The sequence below is a fragment of the Protopterus annectens genome, chromosome 8.part0 (assembly GCF_019279795.1).
Source record: "Protopterus annectens isolate FY-2018-M chromosome 8.part0, PAN1.0, whole genome shotgun sequence".
Taxonomy (NCBI): Eukaryota; Metazoa; Chordata; order Ceratodontiformes; family Protopteridae; genus Protopterus; species Protopterus annectens.
Genome location: NC_056741.1, coordinates 107194872 through 107208482, shown reverse-complemented (window position 1 = coordinate 107208482; position 13611 = coordinate 107194872). Strand labels below are relative to the sequence as shown.

The window sequence follows — 13611 nt, the reverse complement described above, 5'->3', positions numbered from 1 at the left end:
TCTTGTTATTTTTGTCTTATTTTACTGCACAGATATTTTTCTTTATTTTTTTATTTGCATCTGTGGTGCGTGTGTTTTTATATATATATATATATATATATATATATATATATATATATATATATATATGTTAAACCAAGCAAACGAAATGTCCAAGGAAGATAAAAACAACCCAAGCAGGAAGGAACACGATTAAAATTCCAAAGAATATTTTTCAGTCCACTATGTTAAAGATATACGTAATAAATCCCAAAGGTAGATAAAATTCTTTAATAAACAGAAAATGAGTGAGCGCTTTCGCGGATGCTATCTCCGCTTCATCAGACATACATAACAAGATCAAGCATTGCAATAAATAGTCTAATACATATCATGTGACTCATTTAACGAACAATTATTCAATTAAACTCTAATATAAACATAATGTTGCTAATACAAATAACTAAGCAACAAATCAGTTATCAATAAAATTCATTATTAAAAACATCTTAAAACTTTTCAGATGTATAATTAAAATAATAATTTTAGCATAACTTTCTACCTTTTAAATGGGGCTTAAGTGAAACAGTTTCATTTAAACCTCTACCCCTATGTGCTGCGAGTCTGAGTATCCAGCGAAGTTCTGCCTGCTCAGTTAAGTTAACTACATCCCCAATACGTGCTGTCTAAGTCTGAACGTGCAATACTTGAAACAAAAAAGTATGTTCTATTCCTTCTTGTAATGTATGCTTAGCTAGGGTACTGTAGTCTTGCTTCCTAACATAACAATAGTTGTGATCCCTAATGCATTCCCTTAAAGTTCTATTCGTAATATACATGAAACACCAACAAATATGAGCGTAAATCATTCCAATAGAGGAAATTCAACGTCTATCGTTGTCCAGACGGAACTTGTTTCAAGTAACACAGAGCAGAAGCGGAAGAGTGGTGAATGCTTGAAGTCTGAAGAGACGGAGCAGTTAAATGATAATTCGTTATTGAGTGTTACTTCACCAGAGGCTAGTCGCTCAGTATATACAACACCTAACGAATTACTGTCTGAGCGTCAAAAAGGAAATGCGTTATCTAGTTTTGAGAATAATAGCAAAGAAATTAGTATTTCTAGTGCTGTGAGGCAAAAAATAGAGGTCGAGAAAGAAGAAGTGCAAAATTTTCCAGTGGCCCCCTTACCAATCCAAACTGGCAGAAAAAGATCCATAGATTCGGATGTGCTGAGAGGAGCCAAGAAAAGAAAGCCACCTCATCAGCAGAATCAGCGCACAATCAAAACATTCTGGAATGAGGGGCATGGCCAAGGATGAACACAGGATAGCAGCAGATTTCTTCAGCTCCACCAATTTCATTACACTGACAGGAATTAATTACTTAAAAAATTTATTTTTGAAGTAATTTTCTTTCTAAATACGTTTGTTTTATATAGTTCTTGAACTATATCTAAAAAAGAAAGGAAATCTTAACAATATTCCTGTCAGAAATCACTGTGGAAATTTTCCTGTCAGTTTATCAGTCTGAAATGAGTTCCAGTAAGACAAATTCTCAAGACTCCAGCATCAAGAAAGAACTTCAGTCTCTGATAATTATAATCCAGCAACTTACTGATAAAATGGATAAAATGGATACTAAAATAGACACCTTCATAGAAAAACTACAAAACAAATAGACCTGTTACATACAGACCTGCAACAACAGAAGATCCAGATGACAGGCATAGAAGAAGCTGTGAATGACATGGAGAATAGAATCCAAGAAGAGGAAATCAGCATTGAGTTTCTGCTGAAACAAAATACACATTTACAAACAAAGCTGGATGACCTGGAAAATAGATCTAGGCGCAATATCATTAGGATTTTTGGACTGCCAGAAAATATTAAAGGTAACAATATTACTTCTTTTTTAACAACTTGGCTCCCTAAAACTTTAGACTTACCAGAAGCATTCTCTTTTGGTATCGAAAGAGCACATAGATCTATAGCTAATACTAACTCTAACAAAAAATATCCTAGATCAGTTATAGTTAGATTTCTATCATCTTTGATAAAGAGATGGTTCTTAAATCTGCTTGGGCTAAAGCTCCTGTTAAGATTAATGAGACAACTGTGCATTTTGACAATGACTATTCTTCCATGGTAATAGCTAAAAGAAAAGTTTTTCTGCCACTAATAAGGGAGCTTAAAAAGCACAGTTTAAAACATATCTTCTGTTTCCTGCCAAGCTTAAAATCTTCCTTCCTGATGGTCCTAAGGTTTCGATGATTTAGACTCTGCTTTACTGTTTGTCAAAGAAAAAGGATTTTGGATAAAATAGAAGAAATGGAATGGGCTAGTTCTTCATTAAAGAGATTGGCAACTGAAGCTTCGTGGAAGACTTCAGAGAAGAAGAAGAGACTAAAAACAAATGATTTGTTATATGTTTTCTCTCTCATCATTTTAGTTCATTATTAATCTTTTTGAATATAGTTCCTGCATTTCCAGAAAGCCACAAATATTTTGGAAAAGATTTAATCAAAGTTATTCTCTATGTGCAAAGAAATGTTTTGTTTCATAACCAGTCAAAATACCTGAAGATTTAATGGCAAGCTGTGATTCAATTTGTTTCTCTTTCTGAAAAGAAGTAAGGTTAGTAATTTGATACTTTTTTTATCTTTGCCTTTTTTCCTTCTCCTTTTATTATTTTCTTTGTTTAAACAATGACATTCTATTTAGATTATGTAGTGGGTAAAGGGTGGGGAGGGCAGGGAGAGAATAGTAATGAAAATATCATTAATAGAATAATAACATATTTATTCCTTGTAAAAGTTTTTATAAGTTCTTCAAATGCTATTTCTAATTATACTTTCTTGATTATACTGCTTATGCTTGTTTGTAAATAATCTGTTATGCTTTAACTAATAATAATCAGAACTAAATAAGAGTAAATAATATGTTTTATTTTTAACTCTATTAATATAAACAGTAAGTAACATTCCATTGTATATACTTCTTACAGCTTTCTCTTACATTTTTTTTATTTCTGCCTCACTCCCTTTTATTTTCTACTCTCTTTCTTTTCTTTATTAATATATAGAAATGCTTTTGATTGTGTGGGCACAGTGAATAATAGGATTTGTATGAAAATTGAGTTGGGAGAAGAATGTTGAGTTTTATTGCTTGTTGGTAATTTTGGGCTTAATTTCACTTACATAGAGGCTGTAATGATCTGTGGAATACATTGTGAAGGTTTTGTCATGTTTAGATGCATTTACACTGCTAAATGAATGTTTGTCACTAGTTGTTAATAAGTTTCCCACCAAAATGTTAAGAGAGACAATCTGAGATGTGGGCTGTCTCATGCACAGTGTTCATGAGTTACTTCAGAAGCTTCAGCTCACAGAATTCTCACAGAGAAACTGAAAGCAGTTAGTATAACCTTTGACATAGTTATCACACTGACACACCACAGATTCAGGAAAATACTCTATTCATAAAATATGTCAGTTATAATGTTTTGTTTCATAACCAGTTAAAATATCTGAAGATTTAATGGCAAGCTGTGATTCAATTTGTTTCTCTTTCTGAAAAGAAGTAAGAGGCTGTAATGGTCTGTGGAATACATTGTGAAGGTTTTGTCATGTTTACATACATTTACACTACTAAATGAATGTTTGTAACTAGTTTTAATAAGTTTCCGCCAAAATGTTAAGAGAGACAATCTGAGATGTGGGCTGTCTCATGCACAGTGTCCATGAACTACTTCAAAAACTTCAACTCACAGAATTCTCACAGAGAAACTGAAAGCAGTTAGTATAACCTTTGACATAGTTATCACACTGACACACCACAGATTCAGGAAAATACTCTATTCATAAAATATGCCAGTTATAATGAGTCTAAATGATGTAGTTTCTTGTAGTAAGTAAATGTCTTATTTTAGAAGGCATAGAAAATGAAACATTTATTTAAATGTTTTTGAAAATCTACTTAACAGCAGCATAATAATATGTGTTAAAAATTTGTGTTCCAAACATATACTTTACTATAACTCATTTAATTCATCTGATTGACAAGCATAAATAATCTTATAACTCTATTCTGGAAGAAATGTCATGTGATATATTTTAAAGCAGTAGGTTAGCATGATTGTAAAATCTGGTTACTAAAATGTGTTTGCTGTGCATTATTTTGTATAAAGCAGACAGATTTATTCTAGGGACAGCAAATAGGATAGTGCTCAACAAAGACACAACTCAGTGAGATCATATATATATATATATATATATATATGTGTGTGTGTGTGTGTGTGTGTGTGTGTGTGTGTGTGTGTGTGTGTGTGTGTGTGTGTGTATGTATGTGTATGTGTGTGTGTGAGTGTGATGGCTTTTTATATAATAATGCAAGTGTTTCTGAGAATCTGCATAACTATCCAATATGATTTATAATAATTTCTATGAATACAATATTTTACTCTATTGACAAAATGAATGTTTGTCACAAGTTTTAATAAGTTTCCCGCCAAAATGTTAAGGGAGACAATCTGGGATGTGGGCTGTCTCATGCACAGTGTCCATGAACTACTTCAAAAGCTTCAACTCACAGAATTCTCACAGAGAAACTGAAAGCAGTTAGTATAACCTCTGACCTAGTTATCATACTGACACACCACAGATTCAGGAAAAATACTCTATTCATAAAATATGTCCGTTAAAATGAGTTTAAATGATGTAGTTTCTTGTAGTAAGTAAATGTCTTATTTTAGAAGGCATAGAAAATGAAACATTTATTTAAATGTTTTTGAAAATCTACTTAACAGCAGCATAATAATCTGTGTTAAAAACTTCTGTTCCAAACATATACTTTATTATAATTCATTTAATTCATCTGATTGACAAGCATAAACAATTTTATAATTCTATTCTGGAAGAAATGTCATGTGATATATTTTAAAGCAGTAGGTTAGCATGATTGTAAAATCTGGTTACTAAAATGTGTTTGCTGTGCATTATTTTCTATAAAGCAGACAGATTTATTCTAGGGACAGCAAGTAGGATAGTGCTCAACAAGGACATAACTCAGTGAGATCATATATATATATATGTGTGTGTGTGTGTGTGTGTGTGTGTGTGTGTGTGTGTGTGTGTGTGTGTGTGTGTATGTGTGTGTGTGTGTGTTTGTGTGTGTGTGTATCTGTATGTGTGTGTGTATCTGTATGTGTGTGTGTCTGTGTGTATGTGTGTGATGGCTTTTTTTTTTTAATAATGCAAGTGTTTTTGAGAATTTGCATAACTGTGCAATATGATTTATAATAATTTTTATGAATACAATATTTTACTCTATTGACAATAATGAGTTTAAGTAAATGCTCATATACAAACAATTCAAGATTTTTTTTGGAAGCTGTTAATAGTATTCACATGACAGAAAATAGATGCATCTTAATATATGTAATGTCTGAATCATATTAGCCAAAGTTTTTGATTTAAATGAATGTTAGAACCTAATTTTCTCTCCTCTTGATTTCTAACATCAAGATTATTTGAATGCTATTTGAATACAAGTGTTATATATTACATAGATCTATATAGTAGTATGAATAGTTTTTTAAAAAAAAAAAAGTTTATTTTAGTTTATATGATGCTGTTTTACCAAATGTGTAGTTTTGTGTTGATAGATAATTGAATTGAAAACTGTTAACCTCAGTTAAATATAACTAGTATTAAATTGATAAGGTGGTAGCTGAGGTACTGCTGCTTAGGGTAGGGGATTAACTTGAGTAGTAAATACTACTCTAAGTTGGAGTTTTCAACTCCAGGCTGGATGCAAGGTTTAATCCTTACATTAGTTTCACTTGTTCATTGTTATATGTATATAGTTTTGACATCCACAATATATTTTGTACACTCATTGTCACTACAAACAAAACTGAATCCTATACAAAATCCCATAAGAGATTTAATAAATACAGCTATATTTAAAGGTACACCTAAATGAGGAGATGTAACATTATTTATCTTGTTATTTGTTATTTCGATCATAAGATTCTTGAGTTTTAAAAATGTCAAATGACATCTTTAAAAGGAATTTCTTTAAACATTAATGGATTGAATAATCCGTGTAAAAGGGCAAGCCTAATAAGATACATTAATTTACACAAGGCCAATCTAGTCTTCCTGCAAGAAACCCATCTCTTGAAAAAAGATATTGATAAACTAGCCACTAATAAGTATACAGTATTGGTTAGTTCAGAGCACACTCAGAAAAAAGAGGAGTGGCTATTTTATGGAATAAAAGTATGCCCATTCCTAAAACCATTAAGTCTTATCAGGATGACAAAGGAATGTTTTGTATGGTTACAATCTAAATTAATGGGAAGACTTACACTTTAATTAATGTATATTGGATACCTGGAATTGGTATTAATACAGTGAAATATCATATTGATAAGATCATATCATTCTCTATAGGGGATATTATTTTAGCTGGTGATTTTAATTGTATACTACATGAAAGTGATACTACCACTATAAGGAAAAGAAGAATTACATCTAATGCAAAACATTTAAATGATTTTGCTAATTCTTATCATTTGAATGATATTAATAATCAGATAGATTCAAAATCATTACCATACACCTTTTTTCTAACAGATACAAAACTTATTCAAAAATAGATAGGGTCTTTATTTCTAACCAGATGGTAACAGATTTAATTAATTCCAAAATCATTTCATGTCCTATATCTGATCATAACTCAATTGTTTTCAAATTCATGATAAAAAAATACTCATAATGTTCAGATCAAAAGGATACCAGCATACTTAACTCAGCTAAAAGACTATAAAGAATATATACTTTCAGAAGTACAACATTTTCTAGACATAAATAGTACTCCTGAAGTCTCCATTGTCTATGTTTGGGATGCCTTAAAATCATATCTATATGGACAAAGTATCAGATGGTATAATAATAAAAGGAAATCTTGGGATAAGGAATTGTTAGATATTCAAAGTAAATTAGACTCTTATAAACATAATAATAAAGAAAATATTATGGACAAGAAAGTTATTGAAGAAATAAACAAACTAAATGAGAAATACAAAGAAATTTTAACTCATAAAGTTAAAATAACTTTAGAGAAATATAAGTTTTGTCTTATTCAATAAGCCCCAAATACTTACATAGACTTAAAAATAAAACAAAAGATTGAATAAACAAAACCATATCAAAGAAATCTTTTCTCTAAGGAAAAGAAGAATGTTTCTAGTATACCAGAAATACTGGATGAATTTAGAAATCACTTTCACAAGATTAACCATAACAACATTAACATGGAACCTAAAGATAAAATAAAGGAGTTTATAACCACAAACATGAATAAAAGCTTAATAAACAACAGATTAAACTATTGGACAAGAGTATTTCATATACAGAAGTTATTACACAAATAAATAAGCTTAAATCAAACAAAGCACCGGGTAATGATGGTATTATACCAGAGATATATAAAATCCTTTCTAAAACTACATATTCATTAATACATAAGGTTTTTATTTTGGCCCAAACTGAGTTAATAACCCCCCCATCTTGGCAATATACATTTATTTCACCAATTTTAAAACCTAATAAAGATCCAACTAGATGCTCTTCATATCGACCCATCTCATTACTTAATGTTGATTATAAAATGTTTATGAGTATTTTTGCTGATAGATTGAAGACAATCATCCCGGCATTATAGATATAGATCAGACGGGCTTCATTGTAAATAGAAATACTTTTGATAATATAAGAAGAACTTTAACATTAATTGATTTTGCAAATAGGAAAAAGAAAGATTTAACACTTATTAGTCTTGATATAGGTTCAGCATTTGATTCAGTAAGTTGGGACTATCTGTTTACCTTACTGAAATGCACAAACTTCTCTGATGCATTTGTAAATTTAATTGAGCATTTATACAAAGGAACGCTGGCTTATATTAAGGTAGGAACATATGTTTCACAAAAATACCCATTCTTAAAGGTACAAAGCAAGGATGTCCACTTTCTCCACTATTATTCACTTTAGTAATGGAGCCTTGGGCTAATTTGATTAGAAAAAGTACTGACATAGATGGTTTTGAAATAGACGAAAATACAACATCAAAATTCAACTTTTGCAGATGATGTTCTAATTACATCAGCAGGATCTAATTCTTCTATGCAGTCTTTATTTGATAAAATGATGAATTTTAAAAGTATTTCTGGTTTAATATTCAATGAAGAAAAACTAAAATACTACCTATATATACACGAAAAAATATTCTCATTAGTGATTTTACTAAATATGTACCCAATTCAGGTCAGATAACTTATTTAGGTATAATACTATCTAAAGATATTAAATCTATTATATATAATAACTATAATACCTGTTTTCTTAATATACAAAATCTTTTTAATACCTGGAATAATATGTTTTTACTATGGAGGAGAGACTTACAATTATTAAAATGATAATATTCCCCAAGATTTTATACTTAATACAATCAATAATACTTTCACCTACAAAAATAATTATCAAGAAACTGAATACACTAATGCTAAATTTCTTATGGGCACCTAATAGACCTAGGATTGCATTAAAGAAACATACTAATAGCTGGTCTCAAGGGGGTATTTCTTTTCCAGACTTTAATTTATATATTATCTCTTCTATTATAAAAGTTATTACTTTATTAATAGATCAGTCATATATCGCAAAATGGAAAGATTATTGGGTGCTAATTAGTATGCACTTCATGAAAATCTCCTTAACACATAAAAATATGATTGTAAATAACTCCATGTTGTGGTTGCTAAAGGAATTTTGTACTTCACCTATTACACCTAAACATATGGTTTGTTACCCATTAAATATTATTATTAGTTATCATAACTTTATATTCATGCACCCTAAGTATAGGGAATGGAATTTTATTGTATTCCATATAATGTATACTCAGGGTATGCTTATGTCATCTACTTCTGAAGGAGCTCATTTAGCTATAGATAATGATCTAAAGTACTGGTATCAGCTGATATCTGATAATAAAGTTAAAAATCTAGATTTCTTAAAACAAGAATTTGATCTAAGAGAAACTTGCTGGTTAGAGGTTTAGATCTTTAGACAACATCTCATTGATAGAATAGATCTAATGTCTATAACAGTTAAAGAATCTATTCCAAAACTGATTGATTACTTGATATTAAATTTACAGCATAAAGTTTCTGATAAAGGTAAACTTTCATATATACATAAAATTATCAGACAAGAAACTTTTTACAGTGTAGATTCATACTGGAATTATTTCACCTCTATTAATGGGGACCCACCAACTCAACAAGATAAACAATATATATTGGAATCTGCTTATAGAACTACATCTTCCATTGTCTGGAGACTTTATACGTGGAAATTTTTACATAGATCTTTTTATACACCTTTGATGATGAATAAAATAAATAATAAAGATAATCTATGTAAGAGATGTAATGTAGAAATTAATGCTGACTGGGCTCATATGTTTTATGACTGTATGAAGTTGAAAGAATACTGGAAGTCAATTAATGAATTTTTTCAGGCTCTTTTTACAGATAATTTCATTATTTCTAAGTCTCTTATATTATTCAACACACCTGTACCTCAATGTGTTAAAAAGATTAAGCTTCCCTTGTTATGGTCTATCCTAGCAGTGGCCAGGAAAATAATAACTAGAAATTGGATTTCAGATACACCTCCTCCGTTCAATGAATTTAAAAATGTTAAGAATATAATGTGCCATATGGAAATAAGCACAATTAGAATGAGAACAACTAGAAAAACATCATATTATATTGTATGGGATAATTTACAAAATTTGTTAAAAAAATTCTAATTTCAATAGCACGGTATTTTAGTTTAATTAATTGATCTGATTGTAGTGGATGTCTTTGTAAATACTTTAGTTGTTTTGCTGAATATTATAATAATACCTATTTTTAATTACTTGTATAAAATTGTTATGATATTTCTCTTATATGTTAAAACAATAAACCTGTTTTGAAAAAAAAAAACATTCTGGAATCAGGATGCCTAGTTTTGAATCTATCTAGGCATGTCCTGACTCCAGCAGAAACTGCATTACTCAACAAAGGTATGAACTTTATTCCGAGCTCTAATATGGACATTAGTCAAGCAATATTGGCTGTTAGACTTTTTGTTCATAATATAGCTCTGAAATTGTTGTATGGCAATGATTCTACCGATGTTAATAACACCTTTAGAAGAAAAAGTACGTTTGTACCACAACTACAAGCCAACTTAGATACGTTTTTTAAGGGCTGTTGAAAATGCATTATATGATGATGTTAATTTTTCAAAATCCATTAGGGACAATAATTTAAATATGCAAGAACTAGAAGCACTATATGGGCTTAAAAATAACCTAAACATTGTCATACGTCCAGCTGACAAAGGTGGTCCAGTAACTGTTATGGATTGTGATTACTATGTTAGAAAAATGCATGAAATGTTAGAAGATGAAGCTTATGAGATTGTTCAAACTAGTATTGTATATGAAATGCAAGAAAGTATTTATAACAGTCTTTTAGAATGTAAATGCATGAAAATCATCTGATTTGTTCAACTTCTTTTTAGTACAACATCTGTTAATACTGAAAATACATGGCTTGCCTAAGGTGCATAAAAATCCAGCGGAACCTAATTTTAGGCCAATAATCTCTGGTTCTGATTGGTTGACTGAGCCTTTATCCATTTACTTAGACCATGAGCTCAAAAATGTATTGAATAATTACTTATACATACTTAAAGACACCGAGCAATTTTTAGTGGATCTCTACCAGTGTATTAAGAGTCTGAATGGTTCCAATGACTTTTTATTAGTAACAATGGACGTTGTTTCATTGATTACATGCATCCCCAATACTGAAGGTTTAAACTTTTTAAAGCTATTACTAAATGAATCTATGTTATTTGATCAAAACAAAATTTAATTTTTATGTCTTCCATTAGAAATGGTACTTGAAAACAATATTTTCCTTTTTCAGAATTATTGCTATGGGCAAAGAAAAGGAGTTGCAATGGGCACTAGTTGTGCTAACAGTTATGCTAACCTGGTCATGGTGGCATGGGAAACTAAATACATATTAGGGAATCCTGATGTCATATTTTATAGGAGATTTGTGGACAATCTCTTTTTTTCTCTGGAAAGGGACAAGTGATGAATTATTATAATTTTTTGAACATCTAAATACTGTGGGTACGTTTTTGAAATTTACTATGGACTTTTCATCTACCACTATAAATTATTTGGATGTGACAGTGTATAAATCAGGAGCTAGCCTTATGACTAAGGTATATCGTAAGCCTTGTTATAGGCCAGCATTTTTGCATAGAACCAGCATGCATAACCCAATGATTTTTGATAATATTATCAAAGGTCAGGCTATGAGATTGTCTAGATTATCCTGTGAAGAACCCCAATTTATAAGTGAGCTTGGAGATCTTAGAATGAGATTAATCAATAGAGGGTACAACCAAGAAGAAATCTCTAAAGTCTATTCTAATGTAAATACATTAAGAACCACTAGAGCAAAACCTTACTTTTCAGACAGACATAGTCCACAAAATAAGCGGAAAAATAGAGACAGGTTAGTCTTTTATTTTACCATATAGCAACAATACCAATATTGTACAGGATGCTGTATTACAAAATTGGAATATTCTTATGGTAGATGAAAAGGTTAAAAATATTGTAGGTATTTATCCTAGTTTTATTTATAGCAATATGAAGAGTCTCAAAGAGTCCTTATGCTATAATAATTTAAATGAAAGCTTTAATTTTTCTACCATAAAGAATTTCGATGGGACTAAAAAATGTGGTGGCTGTACACAATGTGATTCAATTGATGAATCGCGCTATTTTAAACACCCAGATAGTGGACAGCTATGAGAATTGAAATAATAGTACATGCAGTAATAAAAATGTGGTATATGTAGCTCATTGCATGACCTGTTTTTGTTTCTATGTCGGTAAAATGAATAGAACTTTAAGGGAACGCATTAGGGATCACAATTATTGTTATGTTAGGAAGCAAGACTACAGTACCCTAGCTAAGCATACATTACAAGAAGGAATAGAACATACTTTTTTGTTTCAAGTATTGCACGTTCAAACTTAGACAGCACGTATTGGGGATGTAGTTAACTTAACTGAGCAGGCAGAACTTCGCTGGATACTCAGACTTGCAGCACATAGGGGTAGAGGTTTAAATGAAACTGTTTCACTTAAGCCCCATTTAAAAGGTAGAAAGTTACACTAAAATTATTATTTTAATTATACACCTGAAAAGTTTTAAGATGTTTTTAATAATGAATTTTAATGATAACTGATTTGTTGCTTAGCTTTTTGTATTAGTAATATATATTAGAGTTTAATTGAATAATTGTTAGTTAAATGAGTCACATGATATGTATTAGATTATTTATTGCAATGCTTGATCTTGTTATGTATGTGTGATGAAGCGGAGATAGCAGCCACGAAAGCGCTCACTCATTTTTTGCTTATTAAAGAATTGTATCTACCTTTGGGATTTATTACGCATATCTTTAACATGGTGGACTGAATAATATTCTTTGGAATTTTAATCGTGTTCCTCCCTGTTTGGGTTGTTGTGTTTTATATATATATATATATATATATATATATATATATATATATATATATATATATATATATACATGTATATATATATATATATATATATATATATATATATATATATATATATATATAAAATGTATAGAGTCCCTATTAAATGAATGAAAGTTACGAATCCCAAACGCACACATGAGCGAAAATGCTGCAACGCGAAGTTGCTTTTCTTTCATTGCAGTACAGTGATGATCGGGATATTTGCCCTTTCTTCACTGTATTGCAATCTTGGAGTTGGAATATATATTTAGCGAGGGGTGAGGGGGGCAACTCCACCCAATAACCTTTTTGAGTTACAGCATTTTTGTTCATGTGAGCATTTGGGATTTGTAACTTTTGTTCATTTAATAGGGACACATATATATATATAATATTTTTTATTGTTATTTTTCTTAAATATTTTTTATTTGCATCTGTGGTGCATATGTTTTATATATGTATATCTATATATATATATATATATATATATATATATATATATATATATATATATATATATATATATATATATATGTGTGTGTGTGTGTGTGTGTGTGTGTGCATTACATATATATATATATATATATATATGTGTGTGTGTGTGTGTGTGTGTGTGTGTGTGTGTGTGTGTGTGTGTGTGACACACACACACACACACACACACACACACACACACACACACACCACACACACATATATATGTATGTATATGTAGAGAGAGAGTAAGAACCTTGACTCCAGCCTAGGAAACCTGTCAGTTACTTGATGACTTAGGCAAGGTCGATGAGTGTCCCCATCCTGGGGGAGGATATGCACTTGGGCATACCCCTGCAGTTGATCTTTGGTGGACACTGAGAATGCATGAAGTGTGTTGTCTATGAGTCATGCAGGTCTTTGGCTGAGTCTCATGCTGAAGCATGGACAATAA

At 30.5% G+C, this 13611-nt stretch overlaps 1 pseudogene; it reads right to left on the bottom strand.

The window, feature by feature from the left end:
* Positions 1-13201: 13201 nt before the first annotated feature.
* On the bottom strand, positions 13202-13375 carry LOC122809907 (annotated as a pseudogene).
* Between the last annotated feature and the right edge of the window lie 236 nt (positions 13376-13611).